Source organism: Prionailurus bengalensis, chromosome A3 (genome assembly GCF_016509475.1).
Source record: "Prionailurus bengalensis isolate Pbe53 chromosome A3, Fcat_Pben_1.1_paternal_pri, whole genome shotgun sequence".
Lineage (NCBI taxonomy): Eukaryota > Metazoa > Chordata > Mammalia > Carnivora > Felidae > Prionailurus > Prionailurus bengalensis.
The window spans coordinates 54,996,346-55,014,164 of NC_057354.1; the positions used below are offsets into that span (position 1 = coordinate 54,996,346).

A 17,819-nucleotide genomic window follows, 5' to 3' on the forward strand; every position below is an offset into this window, starting at 1 on the left:
TGTTTTTTTTAAATATAATTTATTGTCAAATTGGCTCATATACAACAGCCAGCCCTCATCCCAACAATGAGCCTCCATCCCAACAATCCCCCCTCAAATGCCTTGAGGAGGACACATTCTTCGAATAAAAGGCACAGAGAGCCTTTATTATGTCCCAGTCAGAGCATAGATGGGGACAGGTTAGGTCAGATAAAGGGCAGATGGGTGTTTTCTATCACCCCCTATTACATAAGCTTTCTTATTTTCAGATTCCTCTTTCTCTTTGTGCATACTTTACTTTCTTTTGTGTGGCTGTGGTTGTTTTCTCCTCTCTCTCTTCTTGACTCACCTTCGCCCTGACAGGGGCACTCAGGGACTCTATTGGCGTTCTACATCATATTGTTCGTATCGGTATTTAAAAAAAAAAGCCACTGACCCCAACACAGGTTTTTCCAAATACTGGGGAGACCCCAAGGAATTCTGTAATCCTAAAATCAAGTCGGGTCCATTAATGCAGAAACACAAAAAGCTCTTTTCTGATTTTCAGACACTTGGGTTTCAAATGAAATTAATGTTCCTGTGATAAAAGTAACACAAGATCACCGCGAGCAATTTAGAGATGACGTGTAAGCCAAAGAAGAAAACGACATCAGCCGTAATCCCATCATCCAGCCATAACCACATTGTCACATTAGGCACACGTTCCTTCCAGAGTATGCGTGTGGAGCAACTTTTTGCACATACACCCAGCAACCTTCCCTTAAAGTGACCTGCATTTTTACCACGAGTATATCATAATATTGTTGCTATGCTATTAAGTACTCTTCTATGACATTTTTAAAGGTTGCAGCATTCCCCTTATAGCTATACTATTCCTCGTTTAACCTTAAGTCTCTGTTGTTAGTCATTTTGGCTGTTTCCAACTTTCCCCAGTTATTCAAAGAGCTGCAAGAAATGTCCCTGCAGCTGTATCTCCGTCCACATCCACGATTCTTTCCTCTGGATAAATTCCCAGACATGGAGCCGCTGCAGTGGTAACGCGGCCGGCGGTTGCCAAATAGCCGACCCTGGCTGTCCTTCTCCCCACCCCTCGTCATGGATGAAACGCCTTCCAGAAAGAAGAAATTCAGGGGTGACTCAGGAACTGTTGCATCCCCAATCTGTCTTCTTTCTCCTCTTCTAGCCTATGGTTCTAAAAATCTCTATAATAACTCTATAAAGAAAGGGATTGGCAGCCCAAGCATCCCTCCCAACCATGCATGAGTAGGGAGGCTGGGGAGAGAGGGCTTCTGTAAATGCACTCCTCTTCTAGCTTCCCACATGCCCAGTGTTAAGCCGATCCCTTGGTCTTCCTCGAATAATCTCTTTCACCCAAACGAATGCCCCTGAAGCCAGGGGAGATGGTCAGTGTGCTCCTTCCAAGAGGCGGTGATAAAAATCCACGCCACCCTACAGAGGCACTGTGTGGTCTGGGGGAAGTTTCCTTCCCCTTCTGTGCCTCCAGGCGAGTCCCCTAATCTGAGGGGTTCCCAGCAATGGAGCCTCGGGCAGCCTGCCCAGAGGCTCTGCCGGTTGTCAGACAAAGTGAGATCCCTTCCCAGCCCAGTGGCTTCCCCCTTCCACTGCTCTTTGAATTGCTGGAACATATGCGGAGCCTGGGATGTCCTTGAGGCGGGCAGGCCAAATGGGGAGCCAGCAGCCCCTTCCCATCTGGGGGCTGAGGCTCCTTTAATTTGGATACCTTAAAAGGCTTGCGGGAGCAAGGGGTTGGGTTCTTATCTCCTGAGCTCTGGACAGTGCCTTATTTATAGCCCTGCTGACAAGAGGCGGCACCTGGCCAGCAGCTGCATACACGGTTGGGGCAATCCAACAGGGTCGTTGGCCCTGTGCTGCCGTGGTCCCCTTTGGTCAGGCTGGAGGGCAGAAGACAGGACAGGTAAGTTTCCTCCTCTCCCTTGCCACCCTTCCTTTCCCATGTCTGCACAGGCTTAGATGCCAGCCGTGCAGCCTTTGTGCCCTTGGAGGGAGCTCTCCGGCACTGTGGACTTGCGGACCCCAAGCACAGACCCAGGTGGCACCGGCAGCTGGGTCCCACCAGCAGCCAGCTCCTGCTGTGGGGAGAGAACAGAACCTGCCCTCCCCAGATCTACAGCAGGTGCCTCTGGGAATATAAAGAACTTGGAGAGAACCCTTTGTTCATCTTCCCCTCTCTGAGTGCGAATCAGGAATTACACTGAGTTTGGAATACCAGAAAGCTTTTTCTTAAGAGGAAAAAGAAAAAGAAAACAATTATAAGATAAACACTGGAGGGGGAAAACCACAATGCCCGGGAGCTTTTTCTCCCTGACAGAATTTTCGGATGGCCTGGGGTGAGGATGCAAATTATTGACGAGTCTGATTACCCTTGGAAAGTATGTTTATGCAAGGTGACTTATTATGGCTGATGGCTCAGAAGTCCAGATAGCTGTTGTGTGCTTGAAGGAACCGCATTAATATTTTACTAATTTCTAGAGCAGGATATGAGCAAATGTGCAGGACTGAGTAATGCTGGGCCGGTTGCACAATGATGTTAATACTGATGGAATGACATATTATGACGATAGGCAGCATACATACAAATGTCCTAGAGTCATAATCTTTGCAAGGCACCGTATCAGGGCCAAGCTAAAAAAAATATATTGTCAGACCAGTTTTTTTTTAAATACTTCGAGGTCCAAAGATAGTATTAACACTTGGTTATCGGCTGATGTTGTCTTATCACGTACTTGCTCTGTATAGGTCTCTTGTTGTTTTATTTGTTTCTTGAGAAATGTTATTTGAATTTTTTACTGCTAGGTTTATAACAAGGTGTGTTGTAAGAAAACCGATTACAGTTTGAGATCTAGCTAATCTGACAAGAGTTTTTGTTTTTAATGACATAGCCAACTAATCAACCAACTCAGATGATTACATTTGGGGTGCTTTTTTCCAGTATTGAGAAAATATTTCCAGAATGCCTGGGTTGGTTAGGCGTCTGACTCTTTTTTTTTTTAATTTTTTTTTCAACGTTTATTTATTTCTGGGACAGAGAGAGACAGAGCGTGAACGGGGGAGGGGCAGAGAGAGAGGGAGACACAGAATCGGAAACAGGCTCCAGGCTCTGAGCCATCAGCCCAGAGCCCGACGCGGGGCTCGAACTCCCAGACCGTGAGATCATGACCTGGCTGAAGTCGGTCGCTCAACCGACTGCGCCACCCAGGCGCCCCTAGGCGTCTGACTCTTGATCTCAGCTAAGGACATGATCTCACAGTTTGTGGGACCAAGCCCTGAGTCAGGCTCCATGTTGACAGCATAGAGCCTGCTTGGGATTTCCTCATTCTCTCTCTCTTTCTCTTTGTCTCTCTCTCTCTCTCAATAAATAAGTTTTAAAAAAAATTTTAATTAAAAAAAAGAAAATATTTCAATATATAACTTCCATGAAGAGTTGCTCAGTTTCCCCTAAACATATTCCCCAACTGCTCACTCAATCTTGCCTGCCTTTGAACACATTTTGCACTATTAAATTTCATCATCCCATTGAATGCTTCCAGAATTCTCCATTGGTTCCAGATCCCTGAGGCTAGGCCACATCATATTCTCTCTGTAATCTGATAAGCCCTTAACACAGGGACCTACAAACTATCTACTGGTGTCTAAAGGGTTTCATATTTAAAATAGGTGGCCAAGAAACTGAGTTTAAATCGTCCTCTCCCCACTGTCAAAAAAACAAAATTCAACTGAGTAAATTGTAAAGATCATATTGTTTTATTCAACGATTCATGAACTGGGCAGTATCCCATCCTGCAGGTAAAAAGGAGCTCTGAGGAGTTATGCAAAATGGAAGGCTTCTATAGACAGAAGGGAGCAGGAACAAAGAAGTTACACTTGGTGGGGGGGGGGGGGGGGCGGGAAGTAGACTGGTTATTGCAAGGCTACTTTCCTTTAGTGAATGGCAGGCGTCAATCCAGCAGATGACCTAACTATTGCTGCTTAAGGGATTCCTCATTGACTGGTCTACAATTCCATTTTTGGAAGGGGCCGGTATTGTAACTAATTTTAAGTCTCAGTTTGGTGACGTGGAGTTTAGCATAAGTGACTCCATTTGGGGCCTGTTGTTTTGTTTTTAACAACACTAAACAAAGAGGTGAAGAGATTATATTCACAGTGCTTATGTTTTCTTTTGTTTTTTCTTACTGTGCACATGCTCACCCTTGAAAATACAGACCAGCAGAGAGAAGAAAATGAAAACTTATGTGTAGTCTTAGCACATTCATTTTTATCTTAACAATTTCTTGATTCTAAGAGGTCCTTGATTTTAAGACCAGCCATTAACTTAATACTAGCTTTACAAAAGAGGGGGAAAAAAATTCTCACTATGTTATCCAGATTGATATATTTAAAATGGATCTGAAAACAAATTACACAGGGAAATATAAATTATAATTAAGAAATATATATATTCAGATTATTTGCTAATCTACCTTTTGTTCAATTTATGATCGATGTCCTTTTACCATGTATTCAAACTTTAATTCTTTGAAAATTGGTGATCTTTACATGATGTTGTGACTTCTTTCATTTAGCCAGAATATTAACATACCCATAATAGCTGGGAATAATAATGATGGGTAGTAAAAAAAAAAACATAAACTTTAGATAAGCAATTTTTATCAGAATATAACTAATTTTAAAGTATAATCTGGAGGCACCTAGGTGGCTCAGTTGGTTAAGTGCTGACTTCGGTTCAGGCCCTGATCTTGTGGTTCGTGAGTTTGAGCCCCGCTTTGGGCTCAGTGCTGACAGCTCAGAGCCTGGAACCTGCTTCAGATTCTGTGTCTCCCTCTCTCTCTGCCTCTTCACCCCTCACATTCTGTTTCTATCTCTCAAAAATAAATAAACATTAAAAAAAATTTTAAGGGGCACCTGGGTGGCTCAGTCGGTTAAGCAGCCAACTTCAGCTCAAGTCATGATCTCGCGGTCCGTGAGTTTGAGCCCCACGTCGGGCTCTGTGCTGACAGCTCAGAGCCTGGAGCCTGTTTCAGATTCTGTGTCTCCCTCTCTCTCTGACCCTCCCCCATTCATGCTCTGTCTCTCTCTGTCTCAAAAATAAATAAACGTTAAAAAAAATAAAAAAAATTTTTTAATAAGGAAGATATGTATAATTAGATTTTAAGGGGAAAGTGCAAGAATTTCATTTTGGTTTTTAGGAAGTGAGCCTTCTTTCCCTGCCTGGGAGTGTCTAGTCAGCATGAAGCTGGTAAGGGTATCTGAAGAGGCAGGAGGAACTAACTATTTTCATGTTAAGTAAAAGCCACCAGAGTGCTTTCTGTCTGGGCTCAGTTTTGTCTGATAAATCTAGACTAATTGCAAAATGTCAGTCCATGGTTTAGCATGAGCACAAAAACACACAAAATATGTGATGCTGATTATTCTACTTCTCTCTAATTCATTTCCCTCATAGTAAGACAAAATGGATAATACAAAGGCACAAAGAGCAATGTGACAACATGTATATAATAATGAAAATGATCAACAGTGCAACTGCTCAAGAGTAGAGTATGCCCGGGGCGCCTGGGTGGCTCAGTCAATTAAGCATATTAGTCCTGGTTTTTAGACAAGGAAACTGACTTAGAACAGAGCTATCCACTGCAGAAGGTGCAACCAAGTTTAAACTGGTCTGGCTTCCAGGTTGGTAGTCTGGTTGGCATTTGAATCACAAAAGAGCAATCTTAAGGTCATATGCAATGAATAGTGTGGTTTGAAAGGCATATGCACTAGCTGAAATGGTGGGCAATATTCCTGCAGGAAGGATATATGCGGTAAAGTTTATACTGACAGAGGTATGGGGCCTAGAGGAAGTAAGGAATTATAAAAGGCAGAGACAGGTGGGGAAGAATGTGAACAGTATGGAGATGGAAATAAATGGGATTTGCCCACAGAGTGAAGGGTGGTCCTACAGGTAAAAGATGAGCGAAATGTGTGTGTGTTGAGCAGGGAGGGATGGTTTAGGGACAATGGTTTAGGGACAATCCTTGCTCTTTCTTCTCTCTGAACCCTTCTAAAAACCAAAACCTAAAGACTTCTAAAAATGAAGAGGTATCCTGGCTCCCCAAAGTCAAAAAGTAAAAAAAAAGAAAAAGAAACCTCTCTGTAAAGAATCTGAACTGGGACCAATTTGAATTCCAAACTTAAAACAGAATGAAGCTCTGGGTTAGACAGGTGACAGTAGCTGACTGGGGGTGAGTGTTTGTCTCGCGGTCACTGTTGTGAGAGCCACTGTGTGTGACTCACACACACACACACACACACACACACACAGACGCACACACCCACATGCTCGTGTGATCCGCGCAGCAGCTCTGTGAGGAGCCCTCCTGGCTTCCCAGCGTGTAGATGAGGACAGCCAGGGGCTGAGAAGTAAGGTGCTCAGAGCCAGTAGGTGGGGAAGCTGGGAGTTGAACCCAGGCAGTACAGGGGCCAGGGCTGACAGGAATCTGACCAGAGATTGCTGGAAAAGTCTCCACGATGGAGAAAGAAACTCGCCTTAAAAGTGAGTGAGGGCTTTCCACTTACCCTTTATTTTTCTTTTTTACATTCTTCCTTCATTTTCAGCACCTTCTCAAGAGCATGGGAAGAGTGTTACTCTTCTTAGCCTTACTCCTGAAAGCTAGCACAGTGCCTTGTACACAGCAGCTGCCTAAAAAATATTTGCTGGACTAAATTGTGTTTAATTCAGGGGTAAGAAGTGTTAAGATGCGTAGGAAGGAGCCAGAAGTTTTCTTTGTTGGCTAGTACGTTTCCATTCTGTAACACTGGCCTGGAGAGAGGTTTGATATTTCTTTTCCATCCTTGATACACAGCACAAAGACATAATTAATGATCATAATAATGCCTCTTTAAATGGAATTTAAAGTGAGTGTTTAAGTGTGTGGAGTGTGCATCTAAGTGTGTGGTGTGATGTATGTGTATGTGTAAGTGTCGGGGGCGGGGAGCTGTTGAAGGAAGGGAACAAGGATTGGAGATGCTGTATAAATTCTAGACGTGAATTTCCTTCGTCAAAATCTCTCCAACTTTGTTCAGAATCAATTAATTTATCAGGAAACAACAACAATTTTGCTCTCTTTAAACATGATTTAGTAAGCAAAAAAGCAGGTGAGAAAGAACAGTCTCCTTATTTCACAACCCCGCCTCTAACTACACAGAATGATGAACCAAAGATTATGCCCTTCCGGTCCCTACGTCAACGAGACTTTCCCATCAGTTAGGTGCCGAGAAAACAGAATAACGTGTACGCAATGCAAAGAAAGCCAAGCGGTTTTGAAAGTGCCCAAACTCCTTTGAGGCACCCCTCTGTCTACTCCTGCGAATTGAAAATCCAAAGATCCAATGAGCAGCTGCAAATGTGTTGTCGCTGGAATTAACCAGCATGGGCAATCATCCGAGTGAGGGGAGAAATATTCACGACCCAATGCCAGGTCTAACATACTCTCCGATGGAGAAACTCAGACGGCAGCAAGAATGGCGGACTGAGGATCTTCTAATTAAAATAGAATTCTCACTGAGTCAGAAGGTTTGGAAACTCACAGTGACATGTTCAACAATCACTGAAATAATGAAATTTGGACAGAATTGATAAATCCTTCGGCTTCATTATTAAGCAGCTGCAGTAGCCAGTCCTGGGGTCTGGCTGTGAATTAGCTCCGGCAGTATCCTGGAACCCCACCGGGGGGCTGTTTCTACTTTTATACACAACACTTCACCGGTTCCTGGGAAGCCTCTTCAAAACTCTGCCAGCCTCAGCTAAGGCAGCCCCAGAGGCCAACATGAGCTCACCTGAACCACAAGTCTCTTTTCAAAATTTGTTAGCTTTTTTTTTTAATTTTTTTTTTATATTTTATTTATTTTTGATGAGACAGAGCACAGAGAGACAGGGGGAGGGGCAGAGAGAGAAGCAGACACAGAATCCAAAGCAGGCTCCAGGCTCCGAGCTGTCAGCACAGAGCCCGACTCGGGGCTCGAACTCACAGACTGCCAGATCGTGACCTGAGCCAAAGTCGGGTGCTTAACCAACTGAGCCACCCAGGTGCCCCTCAAAATTTGTTATCTTAATTGCAACTTAAATCAGACCGTGTCTCTCGCCTGCTCATAAACCCTCCAGTGGCTTCCCAAATCAAAATAAAATCCTAATGCTATGTAACCTACAGAGCATGACATGATCCAGCTGACCTCACCTCCTCCCTATTCCCCTCCGCCAAGGATGCTCCAGTCACACTGCCTTTCCCCAACTGTGCCAGATAGTTACCCTGCCCCCGGACCTTTGCACTTGCTGGTGCCACCGATCGATCAGGCTCTCCTTCCAGAAAACCACACATCTCCTTCCCACCACATCTAAGCGCCACCCCTGAACATACCATCTGAAATTACACTCTCTGTCACTCTCCAGCTCCCTGCCCTGATTTACTTCTTACCCCGATTTCTTTCTTTTTTTTTTCAAAGCTCTTATCATCTCACACACATATACACCCACAAAGGGACACGCGTACTGGCATCTGTCTCTCCCGTAATAATACGTAAGCTCCAATTAAAGCAGAGAGTCTTGGTTGTGTTCCCTGAGGTATCCCCATCACCTGCAACCGTAAATGGGGCACAGTAGGTGCTACCTAAGTGTGTTGTTGAAAGGTGGAGGCTCAAACGACCCATTTTCGTATATTTCGTTTGCACTAAAAACTGCCGGGACACCTGCGTTTTGTGAAGGGAGGAAAACGGCGCTGAAGAGAGCTCGGAGTTTAGCTCCGACACTTACAAGGTGCGCAGGCAAGGCTTCAACTTCCCAGAACCCCACTTCGTAAAATGAGGATGACAGCAACAACTCCCAGCGGGCAAGTCCTTGTAAGGCTTGAACAAGGCAGTAACAGTAGTAATGGCAATCGTTACGTGACCGCCCACCATGTGCCAGGGAACGGACTGTGCATTTGACTGCCTCCATCTTGTCCTGTCTTCACAACAGCCACGTGGTGCAGGCGCGGGTGTGAAGGTGAAGAAACAGACAGAAATCCGAGGAGGTACCTTGGCTGAGCAGACGTAGCTGCCGTATGCGATTCTTATGGCTGCCGTGACAAATTACCCTACGTTTATTGTCTGAAAGCAACACAAATTGAGGATCTCACAGCTCTGGAGGTCAGGAGTCTGACAGGGTCTCCGCGGGCTAAAATCAGGGTTTCTGCAGGGCGGGGCTCCTTCTGGAGGCTCTGGGGGAGAATCTGTTCCTGTGCCTCTTCCGGCTTCTAGAGGCTGCCTGCCTTCTTTGCCTCATGGCCCTTTTCTCCACCTTCAAAGCCAAAAATGTAACATCTTCAGTCTCTCTTGATTCTGACTCTCCTGCTTCCTCTTCCCCTTATAAGGACCCTTATGATTACACGGGGCCCAGTTGGATAATCCAGGATAATCTCTTCATCTCAAAACCCTTTGCACAATCGCATCTGCAAAGTCCTTTCGTAAATTCTGGACGTGAGGACGTGGATGGCTTTGAGAAGCCATTATTCTGCCTACCAGTTGCGAAAGAAAGACCTGGGATTTGAGTCTCAGCCAATTTCTTGACCACTACACTGCTGTATCACACAGCAAGCCCTTTGGTGTTTAGTAACTCTTTTTTCCTTTGCCGTAACGAAGGGAAAACGGAAAGCTTGGATCCCAGATTTGAGTTTTGTATATGACAGTAAACAGAAAGTGTTGCCCCTTTCCACCCTGCTCCCCTGTAATATGGGATGCCAAACACGGTTAACTCCAACAGTCATTTTATCTTAAAGATAACCAGTCTTGCCTCATCCTCAAACATAACTACTGACTCTCAAGAAACCACAGACATTTGATAAAAGTGGTTGCCAAGAGGAAACGAAAGCCTTGCTTGGAGACAGTCCGAGCTCCCCCACGGGAATGAGGGGTCCGGGCAGTCCAGGGTGGGCTGGAGCCAGGATGCCCCTTGGTAAGGCAGCAAACCAGGAAGAACCCATTGACACCCCAGAGGTTCTGGGACAAGCTGGGGCAACCTAGCTCAGGGTGCTCCGGTGAGGCACACACAGCCCAGGGATTCAGGTGACCTGGGACAGGGAGGTGGCCCAGGTCTCAACCACAAGGACCTTGGGAAAGTCAACAAGCTGTGGAGCAGTCTGATGCACCAGGAACAAAGGGACTGGGCCAGTGAGACCATGTGTCAGCCGCACGAGGTGGTGGCAGGCCTCCACGTGGGGCTGGTGGCCATGATGGTTTCAACCTCCCAGGGTCTGGACAGAACCCTCCTCCACCAGGGAGTAGGAAATAAGGCAGAAGCCTTATGTGGACGCAGAAGAAGTGGGATTGCGGGGGGAGAGCAGAAGCTGGGAACGGATTGCAGTTCGGGGAAGATGGGCTGGCCACGGCTCGGCAAACCCTTGACTCCCAAATCTGTGGCAGTTGAACTACATCCCGACCTCACCTTGAGTGGCACAGGGCTGTCCCTAAATATACACATATTCCCCCCTTCCACTTGAGGACGGCTCAGGAGCTGTCACAGTGAAAAGGGCTCAGTGCCTCCAGGTAGGCAGAGCTGGGGCAAAGACTGCAGGAGGCTTCTGTCTCCATGACTACCATGACCTTGAATTTTAGAAGCGGGTACCTATTTGCATTATTCCAACACTTGCCTTAAAGTATTCACAGGTTAGAAAGCAGGGGCGAATAAACACATGGTCTGTATGTTTTTGTGACCAAGCAATGATAATAATATAGTTCGTGTGCTATAGACGTACTTCCTTAATTATCCATGTTAGCGTGACCATAGAATTTATGGTGCAAACTGGGGCACTCCGAAAGGGAAAGAGAGCGCTTTTAATAGGTATGCCAAGTCAACAGGTGTAACTGGCAAATGTAGTCCCTGAGCCCCAGGCTTCATTCATATGCACCAAGGCCCCCCCCTGCCCCCCCCCCCCCCCCCCCCGTGAGGTTCCTTTGCTGGAAACTTAACGACGGTGTAGAGGGGTTATTTGATGCTCATAAGTTTCCTGAAACCACAGACATTTTTATTACTTTCACCAGGAAGGTAAGAAACCCAGAAGCAGGATTTCTTTTAAGATGCTAGGATACAGGCCACCAAGTTAGAATCACGTATGTGTCTTTCTCCAGGAGATGATTGACGTTTGAGAGCTGCAGACCCCAACTCACAGCTTGATTTCCCTTTAGGACATTTTCCTAAATCGGGTGCTTTTCCTCTCCACTGTCATTCCACCAGGTCATGTGGGAACCATGAGTTGACAAGAAACTCTCCCTTGCCTGCACCTGCCCTCAATGGAGTTGTTCAAACAAAGGGACCATTTCATAATTTCACCATGAGCCATAACATTTATTTACCAGATTGAGACCTGCATATTTCTAAAAATAACATAATGTTGACCAGATTTTTTTAAAAAGGAATAAAAAGGAACAGAATGCATCTTGCATCGTAAGGAGAAGAATTATTTCGTGACAATGTTTTTTCAGGGCGGCATGTGGGGTTAGGTGATGTGGTTGTGACTTTAGAAATGCACTTCCTAGGGCGGGTTGTTGTCAAAGTGTTGGAGATTCACTGCTGTAACCGAATTTGCAGATTTCCTTTCTCCTTTCTCCTGGACCCTAACAGTGGCGGGGGCACCTTGCTTCCTCATACACGCTTTTCAGCCGTCCTTCCCTCTGCAGATGTCTACTTGATCCTTGAGGCTAGAACCAGTGAAATGGTTTCCTCCCTGATCATTTGTACAAATGGGAGTCTTTGTGGAAAAAAAAAAAAAATGACAACAGAAGCCAGTGTCTTCACCAAAGAGTGGAAGGGACATGTGAGTAGAAATCTCTGAGAAGCTTAAAAAAACAACAACAACGTGGCTAGTGGTCAGGAAGTCTACACTTCTGGAGCATCTGTTACCCGAACCCTATCTGTGTCTAAGTGTGCAAGCGCAGATTGATTGTGCAGTGTATTCTAACTCACCTCCTTTTTTTTTTTTAATGTTTATTTATTACTGAGAGACAGAGACAGAGAGAGAGAGAGGCAGAGCATGAGCATGGGAGGGGCAGAGACAGGAGACACAGAATCAGAAACAGGCTCCACGCTCCGAGATGTCAGCACAGAGACCGACGCGGGGCTCGAACTCACAGACCGCGAGATCATGACCTGAGCCGAAGTCGGACGCTCAACCGACTGAGCCACCCAGGCACCCCCTAATTCCCTCCCTTCTGTACCACAGAAAATGTAAAACAAATCACAGCCTGAGGCCCTGGCCCCTTCTTCGTTGTTTCAGAGTCTCTGCAGCAAGCGCTGGGCTTCCAGCCGATCCCTGCAATTTGGCAGAAGGGGTGGGGGTAGGTGGTTAAGCGGTTACCCCCACATCAAAGGCTGCTTTTCATGACTGCTGGCTAGGGAAAGGGGGACACGGGGATGTTGGGGGAGAGAAGAAGGGAGCCACCCTAGGGAGGATGTCTGGAAGGAGAGATAAAGCAAACTGCAAAGGTATTTTAACAGACATGCTGTTTCCATTCTTTACCATGTGTTTTTCATTGTTTTCGGTTACTTTTGACTTGAATTATGGAACTCTTGTCTCTTGGTTAAGGTAACATAGACGCAATTGCTTTTGTACATCCCAAATGAATGGTGATCTTTTCGGGTGGGGCTGGGGATGATGGTAAGTGGCCAAAACAGAAAGCATGTTGCCTTTCAGAAAGCTGGAAATGTTTTCTCTTTTCTCTTCCTTATGGGAGTAAAGAACAGTCTGTTGCCAAGAGCTCGGAGCACTTTGACAAATGCAGATGGGAAAACCTTGCGTCCACTAGGAAAAGGCAGCCCCAAGGATAAAAAGGTGTGGCCATGGGGCGCCTGGGTGGCTCAGTCGTTGAGCGACCGACTTCAGCTCAGGTCATAATCTTGAGGTTCGTGAGTTCGAGCCCCGCGTCGGGCTCTGTGTGGACAACTCAGAGCCTGGAGCCTGCTTCGGATTCTGTGTCTCCCTCTGTCTCTGCCCCTCCCCCCACTCATGCTCTGTCTCTCTCTGTCTCAGAAATAAATAAACATTAAAAAAAAATTTTTTTAAAAAGGTGTGGCCATTACACTGCCAACAAAGGAGCAGACACCTTTCCACCAGAAGGGGCAGGGTGTCGGATAAACAGCCTTCCGGCTACAAAAACGGGGTGGAGGCATCTGAGGTCTGAAGTAAGTACTTCCTCTCTTTGTACCACAATCTCTTCTCCTCTAAAATGCAGATAATTATATTTGTACAAGGCTACTAGGTCATTAGGTTGTCAAAGATAAGTCACATCTGGCAGGACAAAAAAAAAAAAATTGGCAGAAAATTTATTTTAAGAGTCCTGATGTTTTTAAGTGGCTTATGGTTCAGTCTGTCCCTTCATGTCTCATCTAGAGTTACAATGTGGTAATTAAAAAAAAAAAAGTAAATCAAACATGAGGAAACTATAAATTAAAACACACACACACACACACACACACACAAACCATGCTTGTCCTCGTAGGTGACTCATTGTTCCCGTGACAGTTTTACTTCCTCCATAGCTTTATCTTATCTGAGAAGCACCCGCCATCCATCTCCTCCGGGCCCCGGGCAGTCCCCGTGCACAGGTCCATACCTGACGCCCATCCCCAAACTCATCTGGCCACCAGCTTGGGAAAGCCAGGAATCAGGGATAGTACACAAAACTCCTGTTCTCCTCCTCAAGGACACGAGCATCTGAAAAATCCAAAGTAAGAAGGCAACCAAGTCACAAGTAGGAGCATAATGACACAACAGGAAGCCAAAACAGCTATTTCTTTTTTTTTTTTTCAACGTTTATTTATTTTTGGGACAGAGAGAGACAGAGCATGAACGGGGGAGGGGCAGAGAGAGAGGGAGACACAGAATTGGAAACAGGCTCCAGGCTCTGAGCCATCAGCCCAGAGCCCGACGCAGGGCTCGAACTCACGGACCGCGAGATCGTGACCTGGCTGAAGTCGGACGCTTAACCGACTGCGCCACCCAGGCGCCCCTAAAACAGCTATTTCTTATTATCACCTTTCCTTTTCGATCCTCATCGCGGCCTGGATCGCTGCTGGGCCGGCCTGGGGTTCGAGGACCTGCATGCGTACTAGGAAAGACAGCCCTTCACTGCCTCTCTGCACCGGGGCAGGTCCTCTGGCCGACCCTCACTCAACTACAGGACTCCGGGAGAGGCGGAGGGCCGAGGGGAACAAGAAGATTGAGTACTGAACTCTGGTCCAAATATAAAAATAGTGTGGTGAGGAAATAGAAATGTATTTTCCATTCAATCAAAGAAACAAATCTGGAAAATTGGATCCTAGCACGTTGAGTCCCTGATGGCAGGGACTGCGATTTATGAGGCCAGCACAGAGCCATGCTTCCCAGTGGTAGATACGCCTTGATTTAACAGTGCCATATCCGTGGAACGAGGACCAGATTCATCTTGCTGCTCAGAAGCATTCGCTTTCCGTGAACTCGTTGTGAACACTCTCGTCCGACACCTAGCATCCAGTGACCAGGCTTGCGGGCTGCTGGCCTCCTCCTCCTTAAGCCCTGGCCGATAACCTCAAGGAGAGCGAAACACCGCCATGAAGCCCCAGATCACAAGCACCGAATCAAATTTATGAGGACTCTGTCCCAGGCACTCCACGTGAAGCTGGCCATTGTTCCAAGCTGGTAACAAGCTAGCAGCTCTGGGGCAGGGACTATATTCACTTTATTCCCACCTGAGAGCCTTGTTCGTCAATAGAGCCCAGACCTCATGCAGTGTAACCAGAATCCACAGCCCTCCCGTGGGTCTGACCTACACATAACACAGGGCCACCGGGCCACTGGGCCACCGCGGGCTCTGCACAACTTCAAGGGCCCCATTCCTGGATGTGGATACAACTCCTGCAGCTGAGTGTCTTGGCATGTCTGGGAGACACATGCTTTTTCCCTTTTCTCCCAAACCTTGTCACCTAGCTCTTCCTTGGCCATCCCCCTTTCTACCCAAGTCCCTTCGATTCTCCCTCTTGCCACAATTAGTGGTGAGCAATTTGCTCCTCTTATTAGTAGAGGTGTCATCAGTTGAATTGTGTCCCTCCAGAATCCCTGTGTCAAAGTCCTAACTCGCTGTACCTTAGAATGCAACCTTGTTTGGGAATATGTTTGTTGCAAGTATGATTAGATAAGTTGGTGGGGGGGGGGGTGCTTATCTAATATGACTGGTGTCCTTATAAAAAAAGAAAAAAGGACACACTGGGACACACAAACACACACAGAGAATGCCATGTGAGCACAAAGGCAGAAATTAAGGCGATGTGCCCAGAAAGCAAGGAAGGCCAAAGCTTGCCAGCAAAGATCAGAAGTCAGGTGAGAGGCAAGGGACAGATCCTCCCTCAGAGCTCTCAGAAAAGCCCCACCCTGACAGCTCTTTGATCCTGGACTTGCAGCCTCTAGAACTGTGAGACAATAAGTTTTCGTGGTTTATGCCCCCCATTCCCTGACATGTGACATTTTGTTCCTATAATCCTAGCAAAGTAATTCAGGGGAATCGGTGGCATCTCTCTCAGAAGACAAGACATGCTCTTCTGGAACCTGACCCAGGGCTATGTGTATAAATACACTTCATAGAGAGATGAGTCCTTCTGTTTTCGTTTATCTTATTTTATTTTTTATTTTTGAGAGAGAGCGTGCGCACACGCACAGGGGAGAGGGGCAGAGAGAATCTGAAGCAGGCTCCGCGCTCTGCACAGAGCCCGACACGGAGCTCCATCCCACGACCCTGGGATCATGAGCTGAGACAAAATCAAGAGTCAGACACTCAACCGAATGAGCCACCCAGGTGCCCCTTGTTTATTTTATTTTATTTTGTTTTGTTTTATTTTGTTTTATTTTATTTTTGTTTTGAGAGAGGAGTCCTCAAACAAGACACAGCACACTGCTCAGCAGCACAACCTCAGCCACGGTTATACTCATAAACGTGGCAAGTGCAGAGCTGACACGGCTCCCAGTACCGTCCTACCCAAAATGAACACATAATGGTATCTAGGTTTATGGACCCAATTTTCTCGATACTTGCCAACTCGGACCTACCTGATCACAGTGCTCTCTTGGTTCTTGTTGGTGTTGTTTAACCCATGGGTCTCTATGGTTTATTTTCAGTTGGAAGAAAATGAGTGGTTTCTGTCAGGGGGTGGGGGTGTATCCCTATGGTCCAGGAAGCTCAGCATCATACTAAAAGGCCAAGGATTCAGGAAGTTCAGCTCATTCAGCCCAGCACTGTCTCCATGAACGTTGAGCAGCCTTCCATGGCCATTTGCAGAGTCAGAACTAAGAACAGATGTGAGACACGAGCTACGCATGCTGCCTATAAATCTCCACCATCCACTTGGATGATTGAAATTATGCCACCCCCACCTCTGTTACAAAACATAATAACTGCCCGACATACAGTGGCTTAGTTCGGTGGTTCTCAATGTGTGGTTCCTGCTCCCTGCATCCCTTTCAAAGGGCTTGCAAAAACAAACAAACAACAAAAAGGGTTTGCAAAGTCAAAACTATTTTCTTCACACTTGTTCACTGTGCGGACTTTTGGGCACAAAAGCAGAGGGACTCTGGTCCCTTAGCAGGAATCAAGATGGCGGCTCCCGCCAAACTTTATCTCTACCTTGGTAGGGTCTCCAGCTACGTCTGAGACTTAAACTGACATAAAAAGGTTAACAGGAGAGAAGCACACAGATTCTTACATGTATGTGGGAGCCTCCACAGGACAATGAAGACCCAACAGGGATGCTGGGCATATGTTTCTATGCCAGGTTGTACAAAGAGAGGCAATTGTGGCAAAGTAACAGAATAGATGGGGAACCTGAAGAAAGATAAGAGGTATTTTAACAAGGTCTCTTCGAATAGATTTTTTTCTGCCTCAGCTCCCCATCTGGTGATGAGAATGTTTTTTTCCCTCCCGGCACAGGGAGGACATCTTTCACATGGGAGTACATCTCTTGCTTTCAGGAAGAAAACAGTGGAGACCATTCTCCTTGCACCTGCTGTTTTTCAAGTGCTTTTAGCTTAAAATAATCCTTATGCCCAAGTGGGATATTTTGAGTGGCCTATTCTGCCACCCTTCAGACATTCTAATCACAAGAGGTGACACCCTTATTCTCACCCCTAAATCTACATATTTTGGCCAATGGTGACAAAGCACCGCATATTGAATGCTGGTTCCATGCATATGTTTTATCCACAGGACAACATCCCAAACTTGCAAGGTATTTTCTCCCTCCCGGGGTCGAAACTGAGTCTTTTACACATGAGAAGATGCTCACCATCACTAAGTATCAGGGAAATGAAAAACAAAACCACGAGATATCACCTCACACCTATGAGAATGGCTATGATCAAAAAGATAAGAAGTGTTGGTGAGGATGTGGAGAAAAGGGAACCCCCATGCACTGTTGGTGGGAATGCAAACTGGTGTGGCCACTATGGGAAACAGTAGGAAGTTTCCTCAAAAAATTAAAAATAAAACTTCCATATGATCCAACAATTCTACTTCTGGGTATTTATCCAAAGCAAACGAAAACACTAATTGGAAAACATATATGCACACCCATGCTTACTGCAGGATTATTTATAGTAGCCAAGACATGGAAATAACCTAATTGTCCACTGACGTATGAATGGATAAAACAAATATGGTATATAGATACAGTGGAATATTACTCAGGCATGTAAAAGAAGGAAATCTTGCCATTTGCAACATGGATGGACATTGAGCCCATTATACTAAGTGAAATAAGTCAGGCGGAGAAAGAC

General features: G+C 46.0%; 1 protein-coding gene across 1 annotated transcript in view; it reads left to right on the top strand.

The window, feature by feature from the left end:
• The first annotated feature begins 1,793 nt into the window (after positions 1-1,793).
• FHL2 (four and a half LIM domains 2) overlaps positions 1,794-17,819 on the top strand; it is a 67,761-nt gene continuing 51,735 nt past the window's right edge. The window contains exon 1 of the mRNA XM_043603044.1: positions 1,794-1,915. The gene's annotated coding sequence lies outside the window, so the exon portion shown is untranslated. The remainder of the gene's footprint in view (positions 1,916-17,819) is intronic.